Source organism: Pteronotus mesoamericanus, unplaced genomic scaffold (assembly GCF_021234165.1).
Source record: "Pteronotus mesoamericanus isolate MK-2021 breed Mesoamerican mustached bat unplaced genomic scaffold, CSHL_Meso_final contig_179, whole genome shotgun sequence".
Classification (NCBI taxonomy): domain Eukaryota; kingdom Metazoa; phylum Chordata; class Mammalia; order Chiroptera; family Mormoopidae; genus Pteronotus; species Pteronotus mesoamericanus.
In genome coordinates, this window is record NW_026555075.1 from 453,157 (window position 1) to 472,290 (window position 19,134).

The following is a 19,134-nucleotide window of genomic DNA, read 5'->3' on the forward strand; positions in this document are numbered from 1 at the left end:
ATGCGTACATATATGTATATATATGTCTGTATTTCATCGACCAGCTATCCATGAGGACCAAAATACTTCAGTCTAAAACGGAAGATATAAATTGTTTTTCTTCAAAGGGAAAGTGAGAACTGAAGTAGCTTTTCTATGTAGTTAAAATGTAATCTTTTTTTGCATAATAGTCTTTGTTGTATTTTATATTTCTTATGACAGAGATTTCTAGTTGATGGCTTAACATTTGTAACTGATAATGTGTTGACCACGGCTTTTTTTTTTTTTTTGCCAGACTAGAGAAAATGTTCATACACTTTTGATGTAAATGCGTTTATATTTATTTGAAATGAAACAAATCTGAGGAAACGCCTTTTGTTTGTTCTCTCACTTCATTGCTATGTGTCTCACTTGAAATAACAAAAAAAAGCAGAAACACATACAGGGCCCTCCCGCGGCTAGCCCGCAGGCCTGGGGACCAAGCCCACCATTCCTACTGCTAAGGTTTCCAGCCCAGCCTCAGGCTCTGTCATGTTGACTGTAGAGGGATACAGCATCCATCACTCAGCCCCAGTCTGTGGCCAGCTTAGAGCTTAGAAGACACTGGAGTCCTTATGCTCTTCTGCCAGGTAACAGCTGAAGTGTGCAGTGGATCATATGCGCAAAGGTGGCCAAAAGAAAGGTACAGAAATTATCGTCAATACACTGAAATCCCACATGGTCCCAGGAACCTAATGGGAAGCTCTATCAGTGTGTGGGCGCAGGCACCAAGAGAAGAAATAAAAATCACCAGCTTAAGTGCTATTTTCCACGTGAGGAAGAGACAGGAAGAAAACATTGCATTAGGGCAATACTCGCTGACCATTTCATAATTGGTTTCTTTTTTGCCCTGGAAATTTCTGCTTCATAATGTATGTGAGATATTTTTAAAACAGTGTTCTTGCATATCTGGATCAAATACAGATACTGTATTATATTTTTTCATCTAACTGTAAAAGACTTTAATCTTACTCTTTTAATATCCTGGATTTAATTAAAAACTCATGCTGGGTTCTTCACAGATGCGAACTGGTTCAGAGGACTTACAGAATTAGTATGAATTTTACTGAAAATTTTCAGCACCACCAACATTGGATTTTTAATTTCCCTCCTTCCTATCTCTGTCCTTTTTGTTTGTTTAGAGAAGATGAATTTTTTTACAGTAAATGAATTGCTAATGAGCAATAATGACCTTGTCATTACCAAAACACTGAAAATAGGAGAGGTCCAATGCTGAGAAGCACGATATACTGCGGTGTCTTTTTCTAGAAGTGAATGGAAATCTTGCTCAGTTGGCGTTGAAAGCAGGAAAGGAAATGGCTGCTTGAACGGTGAAGCAGCGTTGACATTTTCCTGTAGAGCCGTGCAGAGAACAGGAACGCTGCAGCAAAGCGGTGCCCTGCGACACTGTCTCCATGGAGCTGCGTTTTGACTTCCCCCCTCCCTTACTGATAGAAAGGAGGACAAAGGAGCGAAATGAAATCCTGCTTGCTGCAAACTGTTTATTGAATCAATCTCTCCTCTTTCTCCCTCCCCCCAAACCAATTTTTTCCTTTAAGAAATGACTTAAAAAACTCTGAGTTCTGTGTTTTTCAAATACATCTCAGAAATAAAAGTAGATTTGCAACATGGCTTTCTAAGAAGAAAAAAACCCAGAAAACATTGTGCTTTTCATTGAGTCTTAATTGTTTAGTGCTTTTACTTAAATGTGTTGTTTTTGGACTGTATTTTAACCACAGCCACAGGGATCATGTTTCATTGCACTTAACCTGTTCGCCAGCGTCTGCCTGTCCCTGGTAAATTCATTACCATCTCCAAATTGCCTAAAATCTGCTATGATTCTACAGTAAATAGCTCAGGGGATTTCTATTTATCACTACTAAAAGGGCACCATAGTATGTTTTGGTACTTTAGTCAGTAAATGGCTGCTTGATTTATTATTTTATTATTAAATTAGAACAAGAACATCAAATGGATTTGCTGCACTAGTTATTCTTTGTACTGTTGAGCAACTTGGTTTGCTTATCTGTTGCATTGGTTGAAGAACTCATCCCTTTTTTTGTCCTGTAATATGAAGTTAGAGTGCCTTTTTATATTTGTATATTCTGAAAATGTTCTGTGAAATGTTTTGTATTTTTTTTTTCATTTGAGTGTTACCAGAGCAATATAATACCAGTGAGTTTTCATTTCAGCCTTTCTTTGAATGTATAAACTGTCTTTTTTCCTATTTCCCCTTTTACCTGCTTTGAAGTGAAAATGAAAATGCTGAAGTTTTCTCTAGAAGTTATGTTTGATTTTGCAGTGCTAAAATGCTTTCTTCTTACAAAACTGTAAACCATAGGTCAGTGTTATCGGGGGGAAAAGCGTTTTAAGATCGTGACAATCTGAGTGTGTGTACAAAGTATAATTCTATGCGTTTCTTATGCAGTGATCTAAAAACTCAATGCAAATACCTTTTGTTTGGTAGTTTGTCTACATATTCTATGCTTTAGCATGTGCAATATATCTTTGCAAAGCACGATGATACAAATCTGGTGCCAGTGTTATATTTTGCATAACATATTTGTAACAGCATAAAACATTGTGTGATGATTTCAGTGGGATTTTGTCTGTAATGTTTTCTTATGTAAATTGGAGTTGAATGACTGGTTAATGTCATGACTGTAAAAATGAGGAAAATGACTTTTAGTTCAGTGAATGACTTTGAACCAATCTGAATCTCCTCAAGCACAGTTTAATACTTTTTCAACTACTGAATGCTAATAATGTAATGAAGTACTTAACTGTAATATACTATGGAAATGCATTCAGGTGGTTATTTTTACAAATAAAAACGGTACAAATATTGTTGCAATTTCTGTTCTTTAATTTTTTCAATTTTGCTAATTTTACCAATTATTCTGCTAATTTAACCAATTATTCTGCTAAGTTATATCATTATCCCCCCTACCAAAGTCAAATTAACCTTCAATTTTGAAAACAAGTAATCAAGATAGAAGCATATGTCCAGATTTGTTTCTTCTGTTTATATCATCACAAATAGAGAAAAAATTCAAACATATATGTTTGTGTTGATTATATTTACTTCTGCCTCCTACTTTTGTCATAAAAGATTTGAGTTGGCTTGTAGCAAGAGACATGTGATAAACCAGAAGTAGAAAACTTAGAAGAGAAAAAAGAATACAAACAAATGTGGGCACTGTAAAATTTAACACAGTGGCTGTGATTGAACTTGAGTCTGCTCGAGGCTTCCTTGTGCCTAAGGTAAGAGGAGAAATGTGACTAATCGTCTTGATCACATATGTCAGAAAGGAGGAAGCCTATGAGGTCCTCGAAATTGTGAATTCAGACATACTTATCTTTGTTGTTGCCACCACTACCTTTCAACTGCACCACAGTAGCACAAGACCCAACCTCTCTTCACTGTTAAAGGTAGATACAGGATTTTCTCGACATCCTACCATCAAAATATCCCCCCTTGAGTAGTAATTTCAGGGACAGTCCCTAGAAGCACTGAGGAGCAAATTCTTAATGATGGAGTTTCCAGCTGATGAGAAAAAGATTTTCAGGTGGAGCCTTCCTGAGTTCCTCAAATCAGTGTTACAGAGTGTCAGCAGTTCTTTCGGTCTAGCCCAATTCCATCACCATCTCTTTCTTGAAAACACTGAACCCCAGGGAAGTTACATAATTTGCTCTAATTTGTGTATGTATACAAATTTTTAGTGATCTGAATACACAACTTGTGCCTATAGATGTTCTCTCTTTTGGGCCATCCTACCAAAAATAATGTTTTGTGGTTGATTTTTATAAGTATTATTTTTGCTAGAAATGCTCAGAGAGGTTGCACTCTGCCCTGTCCTTATTCAAGTAAATAAATCTAAGTGCTTTTCACTTCTGACGATTATAAAGCATGAATCACACCACAGAGGAGTCCCTCCTGTAGTTCAGAGCAGACTGGGATATATTAGTTATCTAAGGATGTGTAACAAATCACCGCAAAACTTAGCGACTTAAAACAACAAGCGTTTATTGTCTCATAGTCTCTGTGGGTTAGGAGTCCAGGCTTGGTTCGGCTGGGTCTTCCGCCACAGGTTCCCGTACACGCTGTCATAACGGTGTTGTCCAGGGCTTCATTTTCGAAGCTCACTCATATGGAGGTGGGCAGGATTCTTCATTGGCTGTTGGACTGGGGGCTTCCGTTCTAATGGCCGTTGGCTGCCCCGGGTTTCTTGCCACATGGGCCTTTGCACAGATCGCTCACAGCGTGGCAGCCTGCCTCGGGGGAGCAAGCCAGCTGAGAAATGACAGAGGGCAAGGGAGGGACGGAAGTCACAGCTTTTTAACTGAATCTCGAAGCAACGGTCTGTCATTTTCCCATATTATCTTTATTAGAAGGCAGTCACAGGTCCAACCTATATACAAGGAAAGTGGGTTTCTGAGACTGTGATACCAAGAAGTGGGAATCACAGGATCCATTTCAGAAGCCGCTTACCGCCCTGGGTCTCTCATGCTGTCCCTCCAAAGTGTAACATCGCTGGGAAAACTTTGCCCCAGTCATTGTTAAGGAAATTATTTACTCGACTTCCTAACTTGCCCCTCTCAAGAAAAATGTAGGGATTTCCTCATGTCACTTGTGCTCTTGTAAGCAAGCCGAGAGTGGGTCAGAGCCTCCACTGCAGTCCCTACAGCTGTGAACGTTGGGGCGGCACTTGGTCTCCACACTGATTGTCAAAAGAACCCTCTCTCTAAAATTCCTCTCAGTAGCTGTAGAATCCTGAACATCTATGCCTCACTTAACACACTTAATGTGTTCCAGAATTAGCTTGCAAGGCACAAAGGCATTAAGCTAAAAGGCTATTAACATAAAAATATTGTGGATAAAAGTACTGTACAAATTGTCTTTTTAGCAGATTTCATATCGAAGGTACATTTGCTGTAAAATGTAAAGCAGCCAAGATCGTGGCTGTGCCGTTCATTAATTTTCGAGCGCTGCAGGGAACGATCAGAAATGTACAGGTACTGGTGGCAGCGCAACGAGTGGGCAGGAGGTATTGCCACCGGCATGTACTCGGCCAGGGACACCAAAGTCCCTGCCCAGCCCGGGGCACAGCTACACCTCCCTCAGTGCCTGGGCTCCACCAGCTCACTGCTCATCTACTCCCTCCCCTCTTGTTTTTGAATCATTTCTTCATCATTGTCTTATTGAGGAGGCTGGTCATATTTTAAAATTATTTTCACAAGGAATCACATAACCAGGCTCTAATACACATCCCCTTGCAAAGAGCTCTTACAGGCTTAAGAAAAAGAACTTCAGAAGCAATGTTGAGTACAGGTTCCCTGGCTGTGTATTTTTCCAGGAGAGAGTGCATGCAGGTGAGTGGAGAAAAGCGCTGCACAGATTTGAGACAACGATGTCATTCTTCTGTTATTAAACACAAATGCACGCACATGTTTTAAGCGATGGATTAGCATATCTGCTTCACAGGTGGGGCAGCCCTGCTCACAAAGCTGGGCCACTTGGCCCACCAGCACGTAGCAAGATCTGCGGACACAGCGCCACTGTCTCACGTGGCTCTCTAGGTAGACAATGTCTAGGACACCACCTTCTACCTTCAGATCACCATTTAATGAAGAGGAGTCTTATAATTTTAAAAAGTAAAAACATTGAAGCAACACTTAGATCCCAAAAAATCTTACCTGTGTTTATGTTCAGCTGATAAAGAACCCAGCAAGTCTGAGAACATTACTAACTCATATATCTTATGTTAGGTTTCCTAAGAATTACAAACATTTAAGCTCAGGTCTTTTTAAATGGAATTTCTTGGGGTGACATTGGTTAATAAAATTACATAGGTTTTAGATGTACAATTCTATAATACCTTGTCTGTACGTGGTATTGTGTGTTCACAACCCTAAGTCAAGTCTCCTTTCATCACCATTTACGTCCCCTGCCCCGCCCCATACCCTCTTCTGTTGATACCTCCCCCCCACCCCCTTCTTCTCTGGTAATCACCATGCTGTTGTCTGTGTCTATGGGATTTTTGTTTGTTTGGGGGTTTTGTTTGTTGTTTTTGCTTAATCCTTTCACCTTTTTCACCCAGCCCCACAACGCCTCTCCCCTCTGACATAAACTCAGATCTTAAAGACAGGAAGTTGCCAGCAATATGAAGACCAGAGGAGAGAATATTCTAGGAAGAGGGAACAGCCAGTGCCAGTGCCCAAAGGCAGGTATGAGTTCAGTATGTTCCAGGAACAGAAATAGGAACAGTGTGGCTGGGGACTTGGGGATAGTGGACCATGGTGTGAGATGACATCAAGAGCTATCTGAGTCGAGATCTTACAAAATTTTGTGAACTAGGAGAAGCAGCTTATAATTTATTCTGAATGTGATAAAACTCCACCAGAGAAATGTAAACAGAATAATGGCTGTGTGATCCTAGTTCATTTTTAAAATGTTAATCTGGCAGCTGTAGGGAGGCAAGAGAGGAGCCCTGGTGACCAATGAGGTGGCCACTGCAATAGCCTAGACAAGTAAACATAGTGGCTCTGATTGGTGTGGCAACAAGGGAAATGGAGGGAAAATGGCATACACTGGATATTCTTGAAGGTAGAGTTGACTGAATTGCTGATAGTGTGATGTCAAGTAAATAGTCTAGCGTTTGAGGGAAGGGCTGGGGCTGTGGTCATGTGAAATGATGGATGAGCAGAGGAGACTGCCTCAGGGGTAAATTGAGAGAGAGCAGAGCACTGAACCACGGGCACTTCCACATTCAGAGGTCAGGAAGAGGAGAGGATCTAGCAGAGAAGACCAAGAAGGAATGGCCGGTGAGGCAGGAGGAAAAGCAAGAGTCCAATATATCTCCAAAACCTGGGAAAGAAAGGATGTGATGGAAGAAGGAGTTTAAGTTGTATCTACTCTGGGGATTGCTTCTGGGAGGTCAAATAAGATACGACAGATAGACACCACTGGATTTAGCAACAGAGCCTATTAGTGACCTCTGGAAGGACAGATGCATCAGAGTGGCCAGGACAGCAATTCAAAGAGGATGGGTTGGGGAGCGAAAGAGCAGGTGAAAGGAAGAAGGAAAATGAGAAAGAGCAAGAGGATAAGGTGGGCACCAGGCAGGGTATTTGTTTTTCAAGGTAGGAGATGCTCTAGCATATTGATGCCGAGGGGGATTTCTGGGAGAGAGTAGGAAGAAGGTCTGAGAAGACATGGGAGGGTAATTTTGGAAAGAACATTTTAGAGCAGCAGAAGAGGATTGCTGAGCAGGGCTTAGCACATTTGAGATTTATGACCATGATTTTAAAATCATACCAGTCATCCTGGTGGGTTTTCTCATCAAATGTTTGGGTAAAGGTGTAGAGTAAGAAGACAGTGGAATTTAAACAGGGATAGAGCTTTGCAAGTAAAGTCCAAGGGGAGCTCTGGAACTAGGGTGCTTTCATGGATTCTAAGCTGGTTAAGGAGGGGAGTGAAGGTATGAGGGAGGTGACGGATGCACAGTGGAAAAATGTTACAGTCACTGCGTTGAAGATCTTGCTAAGATGGAAGACTTGCTGAGTTGTAGGACCAGAGTTGGTGAGCTAAACGTGAGGTACTTGAAGTAGAGCTTTCAGAGTGATGCAGTTTCTATGATGACAAAGCCAAGGAAATAACTATGGGAGTAATGGTTGGGGATAATTGAAGGAAAAAGCTTTGGAGGTGAAGAAGTCAAAAACTGACAACATAACAAATGGCTCAAACACCACTTAAGGTGGAATTTGAACAAAAGGATGAGAAAATGTGGCCCTTTCTAAACATCTATCATTCAGATACTTTAAATAGACACACAGAGCTGACTTATTACCAGACTGAAGTTTGGTTACAGGATTAGGAGGGAGCTTTTAAAGAGGTAAGAATGGCCAAGTGCATTCCTATTTAAAGGGGCGGGGGGAACCCCAGACCTTAACTGTAATACAATGACAGGTTTTACGACCATATGGTTTAACCTAACTGTGTTACTAGGCTCTCCAGGAAACTTGACAGATGGCTAAGAGCTGCAGAATGAACAAAAAGAGTGTGTGGATCAAATATCTTAGTGATAACAATGACAAACTGGATCATTCCCAGTGGGCCTTCCATAGAAGACAAAAGACTAAAATCGTTGGATTTCTGTATTGCTCTTTAAGTGAAAATTAAATTTGCCTTAAAATTTTAACTTCTCCTGAAATCACAATTTTTAACCAAAAAATAGAAAGCTAATTTGGGTTTATAATCCCCTTTTGAATTTCTTTTTTAAGAAATGATTTCTCCATTTCCAAGTCCATGCTCTGTTTTTATTTTACAATTCTCTTCTGGCCTGCAATTTTCTACTTGCTATTTTGCTATTAAAATCTGTAAAAATTTTGTCAGAGGACTCTTACCTGATAATTGATTGATTGTCTGCTTAACTTCATTCGCAAAGGGTCTACCCATTAGCATGTAAATTTTGACTAGACTGCTGGGCTCTTTGTGTTTTGGCATCAGTGCTACAAATGCTGGTCAAGAGCTCACTCAGTCCGTGCCATCTGGCAGCTGGCTTTGTGATGTCACAGCTGACACTAGAAATTAGACGGAGAGAACTAATTAACTCCCCACAATATATTTCAGATATTGAAAAAGAAAGACCTTCCAGGGTGCTAACAATATTTCCTAGAGATAAGAACGCATTTTCTAGTATATGTTAATAATCCACCCTCGATTTCTTTGCTGTCAGCCTGGAGATCTGATAGTGACCTGATAGTGCAAACGGAGGCCTTTCTTAGAAAACTGTTGGTTGTGACCAGAACTTCTGAACACCAAAGAAAAGTCACCTGACTAAACTACTCAGGCTGCTTTTTGAATTGAATAATAAAAGAGCCAGCGCTCACTGAGTGCTAATTATGTGCCAGCAGGGCTCGGAGAGCTTCATGTGTATTAACTCCTTTCATCCTTCCAGCAACCCTAGAAGGCAGATACTATTGTTATGCCCAAGAGCACATAGCTAACTAGTGGCAGATCTGGGATTTGAACCTAGTCAGGTGGTTCCTTAATTCATAACCTTAACTTCTATGCCATATATATATATATATATGTATGTATATATACGTATATATATAATATATATGTGTATATATATATTATATATATATATGAAAACAAACAGCTTGATATCAATGTTTGTTTCTTTTTTGGAGCCTTTTTAAAAAAATTAACAATATTGTATGGACTTTTTTCTGTGACTGTAAGTATTGGTCTACAAACAAGGTTGGTTGCTATGACCCATGGACCAAAACCGGCAGCCACTTTTTTTTTTTTAAATAACAGCTTTATGGAAATGTAATTGACATACCATAACATTCACCCTTTTAAAGTACACAATGCAATGGTGGTTAGTGATTCCAAAGGTATGTAACCATCATCACTATCCAACTTCAGAAACCTCTCATCACCCCGAAAAAGAACCTGTAGCCATTAGCAATCATTCTCTGTCCCCGTCCTTGTCCCCTTTTCTTGTAACCACTTATCTACATCTTATCGCTATGAAATTGCCTATTCTGGATATTACATATAAATGATATAATTCAATATATGGATGTTCTGACTGGCTTCTTAGGATAATGTTTTCAAGTTTCATACATGTTTTGGCATGTATGGAATGCTGCTATGAACATTTGTGTACAGATTTTTATATGAATATGTGTTTCCATTTTCTTGTGTATATATGTAGGAGTTGAATTTCTGATTCGTGTGATAATTCTATGTTTATCATTTTGAGGAACTGCCAAATCGTTCCACAGCAGCTGCCAAACATTCCACAGCAAGGTAAGAAAATTTGAATTTCTCCATATCTTTGCCACTACTTCTTATTGCCATTTGCTTTTATTGTGGCCATCCTAGTGGGTGTGAATTGGTATCCATTGTGGTTTTGGTGGACATTCATGGTTCACGACTAGTGATGTTGAGCAGAGTTTCATGTACTTATTGGCCATTGGTAAGTCTTCTATTCAACCTCTGCCTATTTTTAAATTGGTTTATTTCCTTTTTGATTGTTATTTTATAAAAATTCTTTATATATCCTGGATGTTAGTTCCTAATCAGATAGTGGATTTACAAATATTTTCTCCCATTCCACGGATTGCTTTTTCACTTTCTTGATAATGTCCTTTGAGGCACAAAAGTTGCACTTTTGGTGTCATAGCTAAAAAACAGCTGCTGTCTTCTCGCTGTACCCTTACGTCGTGGAAGGGGAAGGGTAGCTCCTGGGCTCTTTTATAAGGACACCAAACCCATTCGTAAGGGCTCCACCCTCATGACCTGACCGCTTTCCCAAAGGCCCCTCCCACGAATACTATTACAATAGGGGTTAAGTTTCAACAAAGGAATACTGGGGAGACACATTTAGTCTAGGGAGAGTATGTGCCATTATTTTAGCTAAGGAAAAAAACTCCTGCAAATTACATTACGACACAATACCTTCTTCTCTTTGATTATAAGATGCATCCCAATTTTAAGGACATTAAATGTGAGTGATAAAATATGGTACTATGTCAATATCCATTAAAATTATAATTATACATGCCGTTCAACAAGCAATTCCACTTTGGGGAATCTGTGCACAGAAGTAGAAATACAGGTAAGCAAGTGTGATATTTAAAGTCTTTGGCAACTAGTATGGCACAAATACCTGCCAGTCCGGACAGGCACCAAACAATAGGCCTGCCCCTAACATTCTCCTGGGCAGGAACACAAATGTAAGCATTCATATCAGAGTTTTGAATACTTAAAGATCTTTTAAAAAATCAAGCCAAAAAAACTGTTAAATAAAATATGTTCTGTCACCATACCTTGACAAATACACACCTTCATAACAACCTAGAAGTGCGGGTTGAGATTTAAAACTATTGCCCTCCTCAGAATTTGAGTCAGACCACGGTAGGACAGGGAAGGTAACCTCCCACCTGCAGCCTGTGGCTCAGGACCCACCCCATTTTCTTTGTAAGCCCAGCGTCATCCTGTGGAAGAGTATTGCGTCAGCATACAGACGCCCCAGCCTGCCTGACCGAGCTCTGTCTCTATCCTCAGCATCCCTTGGCCACCCCTTAAGTCCAGGGATGTTTGCAACGGTGGCATAAGCTACCCGTAAGAGGAGAGGCCTAGGAAAAAGACCCTGGTAGCCCTTTCAATGGGCTCAGGACCTTTAAGTAGGGAATTTCAGTGTTTTGGAAATAAAAACAATCTAATAGGGGGTCACAGATTCCAACTGGGCACATCCCCTATGGCCCACAGACTCCTTGCCCCATGAGGATGAGCACAACTGGACAAGGGCCAGAGCAGTTGCCTCCCAGTCAGGGGCCGGGCTGAAGAGCACTATTGCCACCAGTACACTGTTCTCGTCCCTGCAAGTGGAATATCAGTTCTTCAAAAAAGCAGAAACATATATGCCACATGTTTATTGTAATTTGTAGGAGTAGTAAAAAAAAAAACCAAACCTGGAGGCAATTTGAATGTCATTCTGCTACACACCTGCTTTGGAATATGAAGTTATTAAAAATAATAGATGTGTTTCAGAAATAAGTATGGTTTAGAAAAGCAAGTTTAGTAAAATATTTACAGTCATAATCTCAAACAACATCAACCAAAAAATGCATGTGTAAAGCTATAGATCTCTATATATTGTATGATCATGAACAAAAATATGACAGATTTGCCCCATAATGTTAAAGGAGGTGGGAAAAAGAAAATGGTGAAACTGTAGTTAAATGGGAAAAGGCACATGGCATAAAATGTTAAGTGAAAATATAAAATTGTGTTAAAAAATAGAATAAAAAATCACAAAAATAGGTCAAAATTGATTATGTTTATTAACAAGAACTAGAATGTAACAAATTAAAACGTCGATTTAATTAAGCGACAATGGTAGGCTCTGGGTGTCCAGAAAGTATCCATCCATGTACTATGAAAAATAGAGACATTTACTGAAGAAGACACAAGATACAAGAAACATTGCACATAGGACAATAATGTCTCAGTCTCCTTCAAAGTAGGCACCTTGGGACCTCATACAGGTCTCCCAACTGCAGCACAATGTTCCTTCTGCTCTGGTAGCAGAAGCCGCAGAGTGAATTTTGCCATTAAATGTTTCATGCCAAGATCCTGTGTCAAAATCTTGGACACAGTAGTTTTTGGAATCCCAAGATCAACTCCCAGTTCTTCCATGGTCAGCTGCCGATCTTTGTTGGTTGCAGCCTGCACACGATCAACATTCTTGGGTGCTCTGCTTGTTGCAGGCCTTCCAGAATGTGGATCTCTTTCAACAGATTCTCAACCATCTTTGAAGCATTTGTGCCACACTTTTATTTGAATTGCACTCATTACATCATCCCCAAAAGACTTCTCAATCATCCGAATAATTCCCATGGAAGAATGTTCAAGCTTAATGCAAAATTTGATGTAGATTTGTTGCTCTACTCAGTCATTTTGAATGCGATGACCACACAGTACACATGTTCACTAGTGGCATCTACTGCCCCCACCAACTAGTACAGTGATACCATTCTCATTATATTAACAATAGCTGGACTTTTTCTGGACAGACTGTATATGCATACATATATATAGTCAATAGGTAAAAAATGCTAAAATTAAGAATCTGAAAAATAATTCTCACAGTTTGATATTGTTTCCTATACCAAGCCAATAGCAATTTAAAAGACTTATCCCAAGAAGAAAAGTAACTATGGAAGAATAGAAAAGACCAAATACAGAAATAAAGAAGGTTGACTGAGAACATTTGATTTCTCCCGGGACCCTATTAAAATTGGTTCCAAAAATTGATTCCATAAAAGGCCAGTGGCTGGAAAACTGAGAAACCAGGCTGGAAAAGCAGAGAGTTTGTGTTCTTACATCACAGACAACTTTTAGTACATTTTTTTTTCCCCCTGCAAGTGTATGACAGTGTAGAATTCAGTGACTACCAGTGCACCAACACGATTTATGCTTAGGCACAGCAGCTTTACCCACTATAAACCTTACGTTGGATGCTTTGGACTGTCCCGCTCAGTGAGGGAGGAGGAGTGGGAAGGAAGATGATGCACAGACTGTCCCAGGGACTTTAAACAGTTGCACCAACCCCAATAGAAGACATGGAAGAATATCCACTCGTCAGGTCTCTGAACACATCTCACTCATTTAGCACTTTGGACTTGGACACCTCACAGGTTGTTTCACTCTTAATAATCCTTTGCTTTGTCTTTCTCTTGACATTACATTAATATCTATCCACTTGACTGCTGCCATACTTTCCTCACTTTGATGATTATCCTCTCGTCCTGAGCTTTTGCCCTTATAGTGAGTCTTGTATTAACCACCTCTATATTTACTACACATTTTTTCAGATAAGTTTTAATGATCCTAAATTTGTTTCCTTGCTCAGAGGAGAAAGGGAACATCTCCTTAATCTCTTCTGTCTGGAAGAAATTCTTCTTCTGGTGGAAGGACTAATGGTGCGTCAGCCTTATACTGCGTTTATTCCCAGCGTTTGCATATGCCTAGTTTACTGCTTCAGATGGTGTAGGCGGTTGGCAGTTACTCTGTTGACTAACGGATCTAGCTTAAGAATACAAAAATGTCAGAGCTGGGAGGATATGAGAAATTACTGACTCAAATCTCCATATTTGACAGTTGAAAAAACCTTTAAGTTGTTTAGGTTGAATTCCTTTTACTTTTCCTAAAACAATGTATTCTTCGATTCTCTATATATCTGTGGGTTTTTACTGAAGCATATGCAAGGTTTGTTTTTTTTTAATTACGCTTTAACTATACAGCTTAGAATTGGTTCTAATGAATAATATTAACTTAGCACTAAACAGAATGACTAATTTACCTCCCAGTCTCTATTTGTGCATTCCAATCTTTTCTTTTTAAAAACTTTATCACAAAAACAATTAACAACATACGAGATCTGTCCAGGAAAAGTCCAGCAATTGTTAATATAACGAGAATGGTTTGTGCTACATTGATCTATGTAACTGATGTAACAGCAGCCAAGGAGAGTGGCCTGGAACGTGCATGTGTGAACAATGATGACCTCACCATTCTAGTCAGTGGGGGCAGTAGACGCCATTGAGTGAGCATGTGTACTGTGTGGCCTTTGTATTCAAAATGACTGAGCGGATAGAGCAACAGACCTATTTTACATATATATAAAATTCTATGAAAGGATCAGCTTTTGTTGCTGTGTAAAATTGAATGCTTTATTGTTTATTGCATACCATTATTTGTGTAGTTAATTTTTAAACATCCGGCTTCTACCAGATTAAATCAGGCACTGGTATCATGTCTGCAAATATTATCCTTACTTGAGCACCTCCCCCCACCATTGCCCATTTTGAGAAAATTAACATAATTGCACATTTTTTCTTTTCTTTTTCTTTTAATACAACAGTCAGGCTAGTAACCCTTCAGGATCCAAGAACATTGTTCAGCTGCATAACAGGAGCACTGAGGGACTATTTATGGATGAAAAGGTGCTTTATCCCAGTGACAGAATGCCAAGGGTTACACTTTGCACAAAGCTACAGCCGTTGCCCTGGGGGAGGGGAGAGGTTTTCCTGGCTCAACCTGCTTGGGAGCACTCAGCCTTTATCTTCCTACTGGGAGCAAGGTTCTGGAAATCCCCCTTCCGCTTACAGAATAGAAGACAAGGGTGCTTGCTGTGGGAATCAGAGAGAAGTGGGTCCTATTTCTAGAATGCTTTGGAATTCTTTCAGAGTAAGTGTTCTGAGCACACAAATTACTTCTGTTATTGTTAAATTATGTTCCTATCATCAATAGCTCTCCAAGCCAAGCCTTTTTTTTTATTAAAAGCCTCAATGCTGTAAATCACTAGGCAACAAGAGAATTTTACCGTGCAGTGAGGGAGGGATCAAAGACATACAAAAATCAACCTCTCATTAAGTTACCTTTGTCCTCCACGTCCCATCACATATTAAGTATACTGCCTGCTGGACAAAAGTGAAAGGGGAGAAGGCAAATGGAAGGGTAGGGGAAATAGTTCAAAATGTAAGCCCCAAAGCTCGCATGGAAGGAGAGGGGAGAAATGAAGAGTGACATAGAGACAAAGAGATGTGTTTGATGGACGTGAAGTCCACTAAGGGGGGCTTCCAAGGAAAAATAAACCCTGTTATGAGCTGTAAGACAGGAGGGAAGTCAGGAAGTTGGAAACTCAAGAATGCATGTGGAAAAAATTTCTTCATATTTTGAAACGGGCTCTGGGCTGTACAAAATTAAAGTACCACACTCTGCAGACCAGCACAAAGGAAAACGGCGTCTGTCAAGTCCTCGTTTCATTATCGACTGCATGTCATCTGTGAAGAGTCGAGCTCTGGGAACCCATGTGAACTAATTGATACTATAAGTTGTTCTGACATAAATAACTAAGGACAGTCACATTTGTGGGGATATACCACCTTTTTATTTGCTACAGCTACCTGCTTCCAAAGATGGATTCTATTTTGACCTCTCCACGTCGCCCTAACCTAAGTGTGTAATAAACAGTTCGGACACTCACCGGTTTTCTCATCGATCTCAGTGAAAGAGCCAGGTTCCTGGATTTTATCCCCCTCGCCCACCCCACCACCACCCCCTTCCTCTTTTCTTTATCAGCTTTTCTCAAAATGTAGCCTGCAGACCCTTGACATCCATGCAACCCTCTCAAGGGGTTCACAAGGTCAAAAGCTGTGTTCGTAATAATTCTAAGACTAACTGCCTTTTTCACTGATAGCGCAAAGGCAAGTTTGATAGTGGGTAAAACTGCTGATGTCTTAGCATGAACGTCAGTCTCCTGGAACTGTGCTGTCTGTCACTGCCTTCTATCCTGTCACACACTTGCAATAGAAACAACGGTGCAGGAAAAATCGCCAATTTTATTAAACCTCAGTCTTTGGAGAAATGAAAGGAGACACAAAGCACTCGTGCTGCATATGGAAGCTCAATGGTTTGAGCACTGAGTGTTCGAGCTGCCAGCTGATTTGCTGCCCTTTCATCGTCGCAGAAAGGACACTCGACTCAGAAAAGTTTGCATACACCCTTCTCTTCTTGTTCATTCACCATGTTCATTAACACCCAAAGGCTCTGCCAAGTTCTGAAACAAAATATGGTTTCATTTTAAGTATTTCTCAAGCTCATTTGGACACAAAACCTCACTTTTCACATACCACCTATTCCCATCTATGAAACACACTTAGAAAAATACTGTCCTGCCTTTTTCCAATATTTTTATTTTAACTATTCACTGAATAGGAGGCTTTGTTATAAGCAATTTTTTTTACCTCTTTCAGAAGTACAGGAATATAAATAATATATAAAATTGGAGAAACATTTATATTCCATTCCTTTGCTAATTCACAGCTGGAATATTCCTCTCTCAGTGTATATTCCAGTGCAGATTACTTTCCTGACTATTTCTGAAATTTTAGTCTATGCAATATTTGCCATCTGGTTATCTATTTAGGTTTCCTTTACAGTGTCTCAGAAACCACATCCCTGGTCTGGAGGCTATGTGACTTCTGCACGGAGCAAGAAAAGCACCAAAGTGAAAGATCAGTCGTGAGGAACAGGGACGACAGGGTCAGGAAGCTGAACAGCGGGAAGGGAAGGAGGTGCAGAGAGGCAGGCAGCACAGGTTGCCTGCAGACACGGTCACAAGCTAGGAGGGAGCTGTAAATGACACCAAACTGGAATGGTTGAATAATGCATTTTCTATTAAAAAAATAGTTTATTAGGATGTACACTGATTAATTTACATGCTGTTTTAAATAGTTTCGTAAAAGTAATTCATGTGAATTCACACGTATGTCTGTGAATTGCATATATGAAGACAATCTGGAGGGCTTTTCACCAACCTGTGCATATTGATTACTTCTGAGAGTGGGGTGGGGATTAGAGTGAGCGATGTAAAGAGGAGTTTCACTTCACTCTCTACTTCTATGGTGTTTCAATTATTTATAGATTATATTAATGTATTACTTGGGTAAATACAGAAAACAAAAGTAGAAGTAACATATTTGTTTACAAAATTGGGAAATATTGAAAAGCATGTGGAAAAAAATCATTTATATTCTCACCACCCTGTGATAACCATTTGTTTCAATGAGTTGCTTTCCCATCCCTTCCTTTCCCCTTAATATTTGGCTACATAGATGTGATAGGCTATAATATTGTTCACAAATACTTGGTGCCCTTCCCTGACCTGTTGAACTCTGATGAGGTCATAAGACCACATTCAGTGAATAGAAAATAAGCAGGAATGATGTGCGTCACTTTCTAGGCAGAAGGTTTAAGAGCTTGCTCCTGCTTCTGCAGTCATGGAAGCTTGTCTTGAGATGGAATCACTGTCATGTTTATGGGTGCCAGAGTGTTATGAAGAATACAGCAACCGTGTGACTTGGGAGGGACAGGCAGCATGAGAGAGATAAAAACTTTGTCATTATAAGCAGTGAAGATTTTCAGGTTGCTACTGAAGCATAAATTAGCTTCCCCTAACTGACAAAAAGGATAAATAGATGTCTGGGTATGAAAGTGCAATTTTGTGTGTGTGCTCACACACATGTTCACAGAGAGAAGAAAATACACAAAAAACATAAAATTCATTGTTACTGTGAAGGTGGATTCATACTGTGTATGTACTTATGCATTTCGTATACTTTTTGACTTAATGTTTTATTATAAAATTTTTTCTACATTACAATATAGTTTTGGAAAATATTATTTTAATGCCTGTGCATTTTTTTTTATTTCATGGACCTACCATCATGTATTTAATTTATCTCCTATGGGCAAACATTTAGGTTGCTTCTAAGTTTGATCCTTGTAAATTATCAATAAACATATATGACCACAGCTCATAGGATAATTTAATAATCAGTATAAATACCATGAAACAGGGTTAATGTTCATTCTAGAGCTGACTTGGACTCTCTCCCTCTTGGCCCCCTATACATGCCCTATCTCCACAAGGCTCAACAAAGTGAAACAACAGTTCAGTCACCAACCCATAGGGATGGAGGCATTGTACCTCCTGCCAGTTTTAATGGCCAGGATAATCTCCTTATCTTTTCTATTTCTTCTTTGAGATTTCCTTGACTCAAAAATTTACATTAAAAAAACTAAAAGTCAAACAAACCTATGTGTACAAATCATTATTTCTGCTGCTAAAATAACTCCTAGGCAACAATTGCCCTTCAGGGTACGCATCCCAAGCCTTCCCTCACTTGCTCCCTGACTGGGTCAGACCCACTGTTGGCCTGGGCCCTCCCGCGGCCCGTCCCTGCAGCGCTCTCTCTCAGGTGTGCGCTTACCCCACTGCGCTGCTCCTGGGGCACCCTGCACGGACAGCAAAGCGGGCGCTTTCCCACCCCATTGTTACTGTTTGTTTCCTTTTCTGTCTTTTCCATTAGGGCTGTATCATGACCTTCTTGAAGGCAGAGACTGTATTTCACCCCTATAGCCACAGCATATGCATGTGGTATGCATGGTACCCAGAACTTAGTGGAGTGAATATGTGAACGCAAGTATATAAATGAATCCATGGATTCATGCATACGTGAGAGATGGAGGAGTGAATGAGTAGCCATCAGAAGCCTCAGGGTGATTACATTTTATGTCTACATGAGTAGTTTTTCTGTAAGGTATAGATGCTTATAAGACAGATGTTCATGACTTGGAGAATGTCTGTATATAAGAGGAACATTCTGAAACCCAACATATTCCTTCTTTCCTCTCTTAGGAATAAATCTCAGTTATAAAATGTAGAGAGAAAATAAAGAAAAATAAGAGTATGAGGCAAGTCCTTCAACACTATGTCTAGTTTAACTAGTCAAATCCTGAATACAGTGCGGGGAGCAGGTATGGAAACAGGCACTCCTGGTCATGCGTGGGAGAGTAAATTGCTGCTAACATTTTAGAGGCAATTTGGGGAATATTTATCAAAATTCAAAGTACATGTGCTATCTGACCAAACAGTTCCATTTCCAGCGGCTATCTCCTAGAATGCTTGCATAAAGGCATAGATATGAATATATAAAGATGTTAATAGCAGCACTATCTATAATAAT